Here is a 13,392-nt window from a genome sequence, read left to right as displayed (position 1 = left end):
GGGACTGGGAGGGGCGGCAGCTGTGCCTACAGAGCTGGGGAAGGTGGGGGCTGTGGGGGTGGAGGAAGATCCCACAATCTGCCGGGGAGGGGAGAGTCATGGGGGGAGCTGGGCAGGTTTCATCCTCCAGCCCCAAATAAAATCCCCAAGCCAGCTGCAAGGAGCAGGGCTGGGGAGGAGCAATGGGACTGGAGAGAGACCAAGGAAGGGGACAGCAAGATTCACTTGAGACCTCATTCATTCATTCATTCCCACATGTGCGTATTCACTCATGCAGAAGACACCACAATGAGATGGAGAGAGTTCTCAGAGTCATCCAGACTCCATGGTTTAAATCCTGGCTCCTTCACATACTTGGGTCCCTCTGCCTCACTGTCTGCATCAGTGAAATGGGTGAGTAAGAGGCAAAGAAAGAATCCTGTGGGCAAAAATGCCAAGCACTGTCTCTGACACTTAGTAGGTGCTTAACAAATGTGGGCTCAGCGTTCCCGTTGCCTCCTTTTCTTCTTGTTCGTTCACTTATTGAGCACCTAGTATGTACACTGACCTGGGCAGTGGAAGACACAGACAAGATCCCCAGGCCAGGCCCCAGTCTCGGGGGCAGGGGAATACAGGCCTCTAAGTGATCTCACTTAGCACATGGCCAGTTCTGTGAGAGCTATTCATTCATTCATTCATTCACTCACTCATTTACTTATTCATTCAGCCAGATTTATTATGGCCATTGAATATTAGGCTGCATAGGACATAGACCCTTCCCACAGGGGATTTACCATCTAACAAGAATCAAGTAATTTTGGAGCACAGAAGGCAAGAAGGAGACTCAGTATTGGAAAGACGCTGCAGAGGAGGTACAACATGAGGTGGGTTTTGAAGGATGCATAGGAGTCCACTGAGGAAATAAATTCAGAAAGTATATTCCCAGAGAGGGAACAGCATGAGCAAAGGCACTGGGGTCCAGACTTAGAATATTGTCTGATCCCTGAGGGAGGTATAGAGGCAGCTTCAGTAGCCCTCCTGTTCTGGGACCTCAGATCACCAGGCAGATAGTTCTCATTTATTCAGCACCTGCTGAGGTACTCTCCTAGGCCTCTCCATTAATGACTTTCCTTCATCTTTGTAAGCCTTTAAGAGGGATGTGGCTACTCCTGGATCACAAAGGAAGGAACTGAGGCTCAGGAAGGGAAGGCGACTTGCCCAGGCCTATACAATTGGTTAGGAGAAGAGCCAGGATTCAAACCCAGACCTGCCTGACTCCAAGATAATGCTCTCTACCCTGGCCTGTATTCAGATGTGGCTCTGGTCCTCTCTGGCCACTAAATCCACAGCATGGGCTCTGGACTCGGCCTCACTGCCACACCAGGGGTCCCAGCCCCTGGCCACTCTCTTGGGCTGGGGGTAACCATCCAGATGTCACACAGCTGCCCTGCTCTAGCCTAGCCATCCATTGAGATGGGGCCTGGCATCTCAGTCCTGCCATTCCCCACATTCTCCTCCCTGCTCCGCAAACACATGCTGTGGAAACTTGACAAACCATCTCTGGGCGCTTAAGGGGCCTTTTATTTCTCCACCATGCTTTTCTCTACATTTTAATAAGCTGCTTGCAAAATTGATGATTGATGAGTAAGAACGCGGGGGACGTGGGGCTGAACATTTTTTTTTTCCTGGAATCGCTTCTGGCTGCACATTCAACTTTAAATTGATTAATAATGTGCAGACCCAACATTAATTACCAGCCATTTGTCACTGGGAAAGGGATGGAGCTCTCGTCCTGTTCCCAGCCCCTTTCTTAATGACCAGCTCCGATGGTGGTGTGAGAGATGCACACCAGCCCCATGCGGACACAGAAGCCCATGGACACCATGGCCCTGAGTGGCCTCGGCCGCTTGCCCAGAGTGTGGTGGCAGCTTCTGGAGACTAAGGCTGGGCATACCAGAGCTGATCCCAGATGCCTGGGGGGACAGTGCCCCCAGCACCTGCCCTGCCCAGAGGGGACTCATGGTTTCCCCTGATCCTAGGCTGGGCCTGGACAGGGGACCCCAGCAGACCCCACTGCTTCTTCTTTTACCTAACAAACATTTATTGAACCATCCTGGGTGCTGAGAACACAGCAGGGGACAAGACGGACAAGGTCTCCATCTTCTGGGGCTGACAGTCAAGCAGGGAGAGCAACTGACAGGATACTCAAGGGACGTATGGAGTGCCAGTGGGAGCTGGCCTGTGAAGAGAAGTGAAGCAGGTGAGAATCAGGGGGCTGGAGGGGTAGGGTTACCCATTTAAATGGGTATGGGGAAAGCATCCCTGAGAAGGTGAGCAAGACCCAATGGGGTGAGGGAAGGGTGTCCAGGCAGAGAAGCAGCAGTGCAAAGGCCCTGGGGTAGTGGGGGGAAATAGACGGTTCAAAACAGCCTGTGCTCAGTGAGAGAACCAGCAATGGCATGGTGCCATTTATGGGAAATGTTCAGAAAAGGCAGATCCACCGAGGCAGGGGCTGGGGGTGTGGGGCTTCTTTTGGGGGGTGATGAAGATGTTCTAAACTTAGATTGTGGTGATGGCTGCAGAACTCTGCGAATACACTAAAAACCACTGAATTAAACATTTTAAATGAGTGAACTTCATAGTATGTAAATTATCAACAAAGCTGTTGAAAATGTATGTCAGGTAGCAGCCAGCACAGTAAAGAAAAAGGAACTGGGAGAAGAAGACAGACCATGAGGAGCAATCAGGGAGGGTGTCCCCAAGGAGGTGACATTTGAGTTGACACCTGAGCTAAGCCACAGGTCCAGAAATGGGGTGGCGGTTAGATGTCGGCTCGTCCCTTGCCAGCCAGCTGGGGCCCCATGTGCAGCCCCCAGGAGACCCCAGCCCCTTAGCAGGGATGAGGGCAAAGACAGCCACTTGGAGATGTTGAGGCAGGAGTGAGGCACACGGGCCGTATCAGACTCCACCTGGGGAACACTGGAATCTACCTGGGGTGGGTGTGCAGGTGGGTGTGGGGGCCGATGGGGTTGCAGGTACGCAGGATTGCATTTCATGAGAATTTGACATTAGGAAAATCACTAAAGGGGCATCATTTCAAAGCTGCAGGGACAAATGGTTTTTAGGCTCAGGAACTGGGAAGACAGCACTGCTCAGGGCTTGTAGCAAAGGCATACCCTTCGCCCGAGCCACGTGGGGACACCGCAGTGTCCTCTCCACGAGCAGCGCTTTGCAGCATCAGTTGCACACAGGAGTCCCCAAATAACTCAAGCCAATGGTGGGTCTCGATCTCCCAGAAGCAACAGCCACAGTGTTTGTGAATTAACCGAGCCTCTGGGTGACGCAAATAGTTAACATGTTTGACGACTAGCTGACGGGTTGGCGGTTTGAACCCACCCAGAGGTGCCTTGGAAGTAGGGTCTGGTGATCTGCTTCCAAAAGGTCACAGCCTTGAAAACCCTTTGAAGTAGTTCTACTCTGCACACATGGGGTCGCCATGAGTCAGAATCCGCTTGATGACAGCAACTGACAACAACAATGCCAACGAACCAGGCGAAGGTGATGCGCTCTACTAGGCTGGCCCAGCTCCATCCCTGGGAGGGCTCCTTGGCCCTGTGTGTTAGGAAAAGAGCCATCAGCTTTTCCCAGAAAGTCCCTCCTGGGACAGTCTCAGATGCCAGGGAAGTCCCCTATACCTCAAAGCCTTTCTCATTTGCACTCAACTCAGCCCTTCCCCCCATACTAGCAGCACTGTCAATGAAGCACGCGTTTGTATCTTAGTGGTCCTGGCAGCAGGCACAGCGTGTGGAAGACCTTGAGGTGCAACAGCAACAAGGCCAGGGTGGCTGGAGCACGGGGAGTGATGGGGAAAGTGGGGGGAGCTGAGGTCCGAAGTAATGGGACCAGGTGGTACATGCCTTGGAAGGACTTGGGCTTTTACACTGAGGTAGGAGCAAGGGAGCAGGAGCGGCTCCTTCTCTGAGGCAGAAGTAGGGAGACCAAGGAGGAAGGAGGCTCGTGCAACAAGCCCAGGGAGAGATGCGCCCATGGTCTTGAGTCAAGATCTGCCAGACCTCTCAGTTGGGGGGTAAATAAGGCAGAGAAGACCACAGCCTCCCTCCAGGACAGGGGCTTGGCCAGCTGCTTCCTCTTCTTTCCTCACCCCATGCTTTTTCTGTGTCCAGACCTTTGAACACGCTGGTCCCTCTGCCCAGAACACGCTTTTGTCTCCCCTTATCTGCCTGGTGAATGCTCACCATGTTCACAACCTCTTGGACGGAGCATTTGCTCTCTGCTGGGGTTGGCACCCTGGGGGTGGGAGACTTCCCTCCCACTTGCCAATTAGGTTTGGGCTTTCAGCACAAGCAGCCTCCAGGACATCTTAAGCACTGCCTCTTAGAACTAGGACTGGGGCAGAGTCAGGGAATGAAGAGGCCCTGGGGTCACTGAGCCTCAGGATCAGTGGTTGGGAGTGGGAAGGAGACTTGGCACAACGCCACCAAGTGCTGGTAAATTCAGTGAAGACCAGAATTCTGGACCAAGTAAGGCTGAGTCTCTAGCTGAGCTCTTGAAGAGCTTCACAATTTGTTCATTGATTAATTCTATACATGTTTATCGAACTGTGGTCTAGGCTTTACAGATTGAGCAGTGAGTAGGAAAGACAGTTCCTGCTGCCATGGGAGTGGAGGACAGACATAAGCACTTAAGCAGGCACACACAAAAGATAATTTGTGATGTCACTAAGTGCAATGAAGAAACATGATGGGGGGACAGGGAGGGCCTCCCTGAAGAGGCAACCTTTGAGCTGAGAGCTGAATACTGATAAGGAACCAGCCATGGTGAGACCTGGGGCAAGAGCACTCCAGGAACAGCAGGTGCAAAGGCCCTGAGGCCAGAGAACGTTTCATGTGCTCAAAGAGCTGGGAGAAGAGCAGTGTGGCTGGAGGAGAACCATCAGCCTTTCCCAGAAGGTCCCTCCTGGGACAGCCTCACATGCCAGGAAAGTCCCTTTTACTCTGAAGCAAAGGGGACAAGGAGGGAGGCAGGACCATGGCACGGGGACCTGGCGGCCTGGTCAACTGCAGTGAGGACTCTGGATTTCACGCTAATCGCCATGGGAAGCCACTGGAGGGTTTCAAGCTGTGACACAATTAGATTTATGTTTTTAAAAGCTTCCTTGGCTGCCGAGAGGGAGAAAAGAAAGAAAGAGGCCAGGAGGGCCCTGGGAAGGTGGGCAAGAGTGGCCGGGCTAGGTGGTGGCCTGGGGAGAGAGACAAGTGGTCAGGGCCAGATCTGTTCTGAGGGAGCTGCTGGATTTTGGAGAGGGACTGGAAGTGGGTGAGAGAGAAGTCAGCCTGACTCCTGGTGTTTGGCCCATGCACCCAGAGACAGGGCAGGCCGCAGGAGCAGTGGGCTAGGGAGGGACGGAAGAGGCAGCTGGGGGTATACGCCTGGAGTTGGCAGGCAGGTGGGGCGGCTTGAAGCTGGAGACTTAAATTTGGGGGCCATCTGTCAATTTGATTGGTTCAGAGATAAACCCTTATAAAGTCCAGGAATCAATAAACAGGGCAGCACTGGCCTCCTTCTCCATCTAGGTCCTGGGAGAGGATTTTATAAGCACGCGCTTTCAAAATAACTCTGGCCTTGGGGGTGGGGGCGTGCATCAAAACAGGGGCCCAGTCCTGAGCGGGCATCCAGCTGACAAAGGGCAGTGTGAGCAATCACCTCGCACGTCCCAGAGAGGCTGGGGGATGGCCACCTGTGTTGGTGGACGCCTCCCCCGGCCCAGCCCAGTTTTGATGCTTGAGGGTGGGCACCAACAAAACATAGCCTGATTCCCACTCCACGAGCTGGGCTGATGTAATGGCGGCAGAAGGACCTGGATTTGCAGCCTGACTTCTTAGCTGTGTGGACCAGGGCTTCGAACCACTCCTTTGGGTTCGAAGCCCTGTTGAGAATTTTCATTTCCACCCCACATATACTGAATCAGAATCTAGAGTTTCACAAGATCCCCAGGTGATTCTTATGTATAATAAATTTTTGAGAACCGCTGTTCTACTAGTAGGAGCCCTGGCGGCGCAGTGGTTAAAGCGCTCGGCAGGTAACTGAAAGGTTAGCGATTCGAACCCACCAGTGGCTCCGTGGAAGAAAGATGTGACAGTTGGCTTCTGTAAAGATTTACAGCCTTGTAAACTCTATAGGAGCCGTATAGAGTTTCTATGAGTCAGAACTGACTCAAGGCAATGGGTTTGGTTTAGTTTGGCTCTCCTAGTGGTTCTCAGAATTGGTCCCTAACAAGTAGCATTAGCATTGCTTGGGAACTTGTTAGAAATGTAAATGATCAGCAGGGGTTCAAAGCAGAATGAAGCTGTTCCAAGCCCTGGCGTGGGCTTCAGTCCGTGGCCACACCTCCCTGAGCTTCAGTTTGCTCATCTGCAAATGGGCATAAGCTCACGTATTTCACAGGGACACTGTAAGGAGGAAATTTCACCCTTTCTCCCCAGCAGGGCTGCATCCTTTGGTGGAGGGGGGTTGGAAATTCGGGGTCATTTGTTGGTTGTCAGGACAGGGTTCCACTCACATCCCAGGCCAGTAGGTCTCCCCGTCCAGGCCTCTGCACCTGGAGTTACCCTGTCTGGAGGCCCTCCCTGACATTATATCACAAACGGACACATCTGTTCATTGTCTGTCTCACCCCTAAAGTGTGAGCTTCTCCAGGGCTGGGGTTGGGGGCTGTACCCCAGCACCAGGACCATGCCTGCCCCAGCCCACTAACGCGATGCATTTAATACTTACAGCAACCCTAGGAGGTCAGGAGTTTCCAGGTGAGGAAACTGAGGCACAAAGAGATGAGTTAGCTTGCCCAGCTCACCTGCCAGGAATTGGGAGTGGGGTTCAGGGTGTTCCAAATGAGGGCTGGCTATCTAGCTCACCAGCAGAAGTTCAGCTTGCTCTGCTGGGCTGATCTAGAGTCAGGAGGCCCAGAGCACTGCCCTAGCCCATCTTGGCCCATCCTGGCCCACACGGGGAGGTCAGCTCGGGAAAGGGCCCGCGCTGATCTACTGTTGCTATGAGCTGGAGCTGTCTTCTTGTTCAGATACCGTTGGCTTCCCATTAAGGTGATCAATAGTTTCCACTGGTTTCCAATTTGTGTTTCCAGAAATCCATCTCCAGTCACCTTTTTAATTAAGTCCCCTCCAACACCCCTGCGGCACCCATAGATCACCCTCTCACCACTGCCTCTGTCAACCACGGGCCACAAGGCTCTGCCACGTGTAAGAAGCTGCAGGTGTATTTAAAGTTGATGATCAATTACTGGTTCCCTATTGTGGGATGAGCTGGCCTCGCAGCTCAGACACCTGCTCCTCTCCACAGCCCCCAGGAAAGGGTCTGGTCTTCCATCAGAGGGAAAGCTGGCAATCAGAAATGTCAAGGAAGTGGTCTACGCCCCCAGCTGGGAGTGGGGCTGAAGCATGCCTTTGGGGGCAGGCAGTTTGCAGAAGCGCCCCAGATGCTTCGATGAGAGGATTCTGATTGGCAGGGGACGGGGAGAGGCTGCAGCTACACGGCAGGGAAAGGTAGGGGACATGACCTCCAGGACGGTCTACCTCCCACACCTGGGCACCTGGGCACTCCAGGTATTGCACGCTGCTGCTCATTTGTTTACCCTTTTAGGCCTACCACGTGTCTGTCAGTTTGTCATACTCTGGTGGCTTGCGTGTTGCTATGATGCTGGAAATGATGCCATCGGTATTTCAAATACCAGCAGGGTCACCCATGGCGGACAGGTTTCAGTGGAGCTTCCAGGCCAAGACAGACTAGGAAGAACGGTCTGGCAATCTACTTCCGAAAATCAGCCAATGAAAACCCAAGGAGTCAGAACAGACTATTGTCCGGTATACTGGTGGAAGGCCCCTGGGTGGCAAAAATGGTTAGGCTCTTGGCTGCTAACCAAAAGGTTGGCAGTTTGAGTCCATCCGGAGGCTCCTTGGAAGAAAAGCCTGGCGATCTACTTTCAAAAAATTAGTCATTGAAAATCCCAAGGGGCACAGTTCTACTCTGACACACGTGGGATAGCCATGAGTCGGAAATGACCACGGCAACTGGTATAGTGCTGGAAGATGAGCGCCTTAGGTTGGAAGGCACTCAGAACACACAGTAGCCGCAACAGTGGAGGCAAGTATATCAAAGATCATGAAGATGCTACAGGACCGATCAAAGTCTAGTTCTGTTGTACGGGGGGTTGCCATGACTTGGAGCCAACTTGCGGGCAACTAACAACAACAATCACTTGATGAGGACGGGGTTTGTGTGTGTGTCAATCTCTGCTCTATCCCTGGTTCCTGGCACATAATAGGTGTTCAGCAAATTGTTTTGAATACTGGAACACTCCCTGCGTGGCAGGCATTCTAGGAGTTTTACTAATTTGTCTTATTTAAATTAATCTTCACAACAATCCCTGGGGTACCTTCATTTTACAGATGAGAAAACTGAGGCACAGAGAGGTTAAGTGACTTGCCTAAGGTTACACAGCTAGTAGTGTCGGAGATGAGATTTGAACCCAGGCTATTTGGCTCTGGAGCTGTCCTTATTAATCACGCCACTCTCCATGATCTGCTCCCCACCAGCCTGTCGGCTCTGAATGGCAGGGCCTGGATCCTGCCCCCAGTGTAACTTCATTACATACACATGTTTGATGAGTGAATAAATAAGTGGACTCTGCACTCCTTGCTCTCTTTGAAACACAGCGCCTTGTCAACCAGTCTATTGTGGAGCAAATCTGAAGTGTTCCAGGCTGGGGACACAGGACAGAGAGGGGTGAACTTTCTGGGGGTACCCAAGGTGACAAGCCTCCCCATGAGTGCACTGCTAGGGGCTGACATGAGGGACCCTTGGATTGCTCCCTTTCTCTCTCATCATCAATTCCTGGCATTTCTGGGCTCTCTGCAGTCTGAAAAGTGTGCTCCCAGCCTGATATCATTTTCATGTGGAGTCCTGAAGCTTTCCAGTGAGGTAAGGAGATTTCAGTTGTGGCCCAGCACCTAGAGCAAAAACCATCCCAGGTACCCCTCTCTTTCCCCTACACACGAACAGTCATCCAAATCTCAGCCATTTGCTCTCCCAAGTCCCCCTACCTCATCACCTCCCCTTTGTGCCCCTCCTCTCCCTCCTGTCCTGGCTCCTCAGCCCTGGCTCTGGACTCAGCTGCTCATGGGGCCACAAGTGCAGGGTCCATCAGGACCCTCCTGTTCATCCCTCACTCTGGCCATCACCATGGTACCAACCAGACCGCTGAGTGGGCCCTCCCTGGCTTCTCCCTTCCCCTAGGTCTAGCGGGCGCATGGCTGACCAGCTGTAGACGGTTTCCCAGCCTCCCCCATAGCTGAGTCTGGCCATGTGACTGAAGCCCTTGGCCTCCACCTCCTCTCTCCCCTTTCCGTGGGGGAAGGTGGGAAGTCAGTCTCCAGCTGGGGGGATGGCAGAGCCACAGAATGGGAGCCTGGGGTCCTGGGTGACCCTGTAGAGCAGAGCCCCTGCCCACCTGGGCTGCCTGCTTTTCTGTGGACTCTTCTAGAGAGAGAAATAAACATCTGTCTACTGCCTGAAACCTCTCCCCCATCTCTGCCCGGGAAACCCCAAAGCAACTATTCTCCCTCAGAAAGCCTTCATGTTACTCCCCCAGGTCCCCTCCCCCCAGGTCCCAAAGCTCACTCAACTGTGACTCAGCCTCCATGACTCCCCCTCCCCTGACCCTATGGCAGCTCCTTGGGTCAGAGGACCCTGCCTAATTCCCCCTCTAGTTCTGGAACCCAGAACTGGGCCTGGGATAATCACAGTCTCCACTTTTGAGCACGTATAATGTGCCAGGCATGGTTCTAAGCTCTTTGCATGTGCTATTGCATTTAATCCTACAACAACCCCAAGAAATCGTACAGATGAGGAAACTGAGGCCAAGTAACCTGCCCCAAATCACACAGCTAGTACGAGGGAGGACAGAGAACCATGCACAGGCTGTCTCCATGCCCCTAACCACAATGCAGCACTGCCCCTCGATAGACCGAGTACTTATAACTGCTGAGTAGGTGACAGAGCTGGAATAAATAAATGAACGAACACTGCCGTCTCCTCCTGTAGACCACTAGTCCTTCAGAATCAAAGACAGGGCTTTTGCTCTTTTCTACTTCCATGGGAAACCCTGGTGGCATAGTGGTTAAGAGTTACGGCTGCTAGCCATCCAAGATGCATCAATTGGTCTCAATCCACCTGGATCAAAGGAGAATGAAGAACACCAAGGACACAAGGCAATTACGAGCCCAAGAGACAGAAAGGGCCACATGAACCAGCGACTACATCATCCTGAGACCAGAAGAACTAGATGGTGCCTGGCTACAACCTATGGCTGCCCTGACAGGGAACACAAAAGAGAACCCCTGAGGGAGCAGGAGAGCAGTGGGATGCAGATCCCAAATTCTCATAAGACCAGACTTAATGATCTGACTGAGACTAGAAGGACCCTGGCGGTCATGGCCCCCAGACCTTCTGTTGGCCCAGGACAGGCACCATTCCTGAAGCCAACTCTTCAGGCATGGATTGGACTGAACAATGGGTTGGAGAGGGATGCTGGTGAGGAGTGAGCTTCTTGGATCAGGTGGACACTTGAGACTATGTTGGCATCTTCTGCCTGGAGGGGAGATGAGAGGGTAGAGGGGGTTAGAAGCTGGCAAAATGGACATGAAAAGAGAGAGTGGCGGGAGACAGCGAGCTGTCTCATTAGGGGGAGAGTAATTGGGAGTGTGTAGCAAGGTGTATATGGGTTTTTGTGAGAGAGACTGAGTTGATTTGTAAACTTTCACTTAAATCACAATAAAAATTATTAAAAAAAAAAAAAAAAGAGTTATGGCTGCTAACCACAAGGTCAGCAGTTCAAATCCACCAGGCATTCATTGGAAATTGTATGGGGCAGTTCTACTCTGACCTATAGGGTTGCTATAGGATCACTATGAGTTGGAACCGACTCGACGGCAATGGGTTTGATTTTGGTTCCACTCCATGGGTTAGCACAGGACCAAGCCCTGAGTACACGCTCAAAATCTGATATAAAATGAGTGAACAGACAAACATTCTGGGTGGACATCGTTTTTGGAAGTTAGAATCTCTTGGAATTCACGACCTTAAAATCCTAAATATACATTTTCCCCAAAATACATTATTTCAAGATTATGTGAAAAGAGACACCAAATGCCAGCTCCATGGCCCATTAAAGTTAACCAACTGTGCAGAAATTTAGCAGGAATGCTGAAAATAGTAAAAGACTCTGGTGGTTTTATGAGAAGGCTAAAATCGTAACAAAACGCCAACCAGAAGTGACAGTGAACATGTGAAATGCCACGAGGCTGGCCAGACTCTGCCCATTCCCTATTGCCCAGTGCCTTTTGTGATGTGGAGAGGCGACCAGGGAAAATGACCTGGGAGTCTCCATCCACTCCTGGCATCTAGAAGATGTAGGATCTGCCCAAGAGACAGCCCAGGAGCGGGAGGAAAGACCCAGGTAGGGGCGGTGAAGGGCAGTGGTTAGAGAAAAATAAAGCTGTTTCCCATTAGCCTTGTGGTCCAGAGCCTCCACAAGTCATTCAGATGAATAAAGGCAGTGTGCATCACAACCATGACCACCATCCCTATGGCCGCTGCAATGAATCGAACAGGCACAGGTAAGTGTAGTCATCTCCATTCTACAGATAAGAAAACTGAGGCTCAGAGAGGTTAAGTCACTTGCCCAAGGTCACACAGCTGGCAGACTTAGGATTCAGACCAAGGCTTGTTCCAACACTCATTCCAAGAGAAGGCTTTGCTCAGCACCTCACTGGAACCCAAAATACAGCAAGTGTATACTTTTCTGCTAGAGTCATGAAGTCTTGTGCTATCTCATCATTTGGCATTGTTTTGCCAGGACCCCTACTCATGGCCTGGGACCCTGTGGCTGACTGCCTGACTGCCTGACCCCCAGACCATGCCCCACCTGCACCCTGGGCTACTGGTCTGACACCCCAGTTGAGCCCTGGCAGGCACTGACTAAGCGATGGGGTTCTTGTCAGTTGCCAGTTGGCCTCAGAACCTGGCAGATATGCCAGGGACTCCACCAGCCTGCCTCTTCCCATGGCATGCACCAAGGTTCCAGCATACCTCACGCATTTGGCCTGCCATGGCCCCACGTGGGTTTCCCAGCTCCCTGCCCAGTGGGCAATGGGGGACCAACCCCTCATGCTACAACTCTGGCCAGCCTCTTGGCTAATATCCTATGGCCTCTCTTCATTTAGAAAACTAGAAAAAAGTACAAAACAAAAATCACTCATAACCTGGACTCGACAATTACCTTTTTGTGAATTTTCTTCTAGCCTTTTTTCCTAAGCATTTGTTTTTACATAATTGATGTTTTACCAAAGTTTACAGTTTTGCCTTCTACTTTTTTCACTAACCATTATTTCATAGGCATCTTTCAACCTCATTATTTTTCCGAAACTCTTATTTTTTTTAATAACATTTTATTGTGTTTTTGGTAAAAGTTTACATAGCAAATTACGTTTCCATCTGACAATTTCGACACAATTTGTTCCATGATATTAGTTACATTTTCCACAATGTGTCAACAGTCTCATTAATTGCGTTCTGATTGTTCCATTCCCAGTGCTCTAGTTTCCCTTCCCCTCGTCTTCTCTCCTTCGCGTTCAAGTCATTGTTGACTTTTTGGTCTCATATAAATGTTTTTTTTCACGAAGTCCGGTACTCATAGGTAATACCCTTTATTTTGCATGCCAATCTGTTATTTCCCTAAAAGGTGACATCAGGGGATAGTTTTGGTTCAAGTTTTAAAGAGTATCTCAGGGCAATAGTCTCAGAGGGTCTTCCAGTCTCAACTGGTCTAGTAAGTCTGGACTTTTTAAGAATTCGAGTTGTGTTCCATGTTTTTTTTCCCATTCTATCCGGATCCATCTATTACGACCCTGATCAGAATTGTCAGTAGTGGTAGCTGGCCACCAACTAGTTCTGGTCTCAGGGTAGATGAGGCTGTGGTTCGTGTAGGCTGTTAGCCTTGTAGACTAGTTTCTTCTCTGAGACTTTGGTTGCCTTCTTTCTCTTTTGCTCCTAACGAGCAGAAACCAATAGCTGTACCTTCCAAAACTCTTAATTTTTAACAATGCTCTTATATACGTGGCTGCAATGTAAATTATTAAACCAAACCCCTAGTTTTAGACATCAGTGCTGTTGCTAATATTTTGCTATCATGAAGGGGCGCGGTGAGGACTGACTCTCTGTCTTAATCCATGAGGATTTCCTCTGGAAGCATTCCAAGAAGCAGCATTCTGGATCAAAACGCAGGGATATTTGGGGGGCCCTTGATCGAAATGGCCTGGCTGC

At 51.0% G+C, this 13,392-nt stretch overlaps 1 protein-coding gene across 2 annotated transcripts in view; it reads right to left on the bottom strand.

Moving 5' to 3' along the window:
• Positions 1 to 13,392, bottom strand: part of IQSEC1 (IQ motif and Sec7 domain ArfGEF 1) — a 456,568-nt gene that overhangs the window by 241,834 nt on the left and 201,342 nt on the right. The window lies entirely within an intron of this gene.

Source organism: Elephas maximus, chromosome 20 (assembly GCF_024166365.1).
Source record: "Elephas maximus indicus isolate mEleMax1 chromosome 20, mEleMax1 primary haplotype, whole genome shotgun sequence".
In the NCBI taxonomy this organism is placed as follows: domain Eukaryota; kingdom Metazoa; phylum Chordata; class Mammalia; order Proboscidea; family Elephantidae; genus Elephas; species Elephas maximus.
This window is presented reverse-complemented; position numbering and strand designations above follow the sequence as displayed.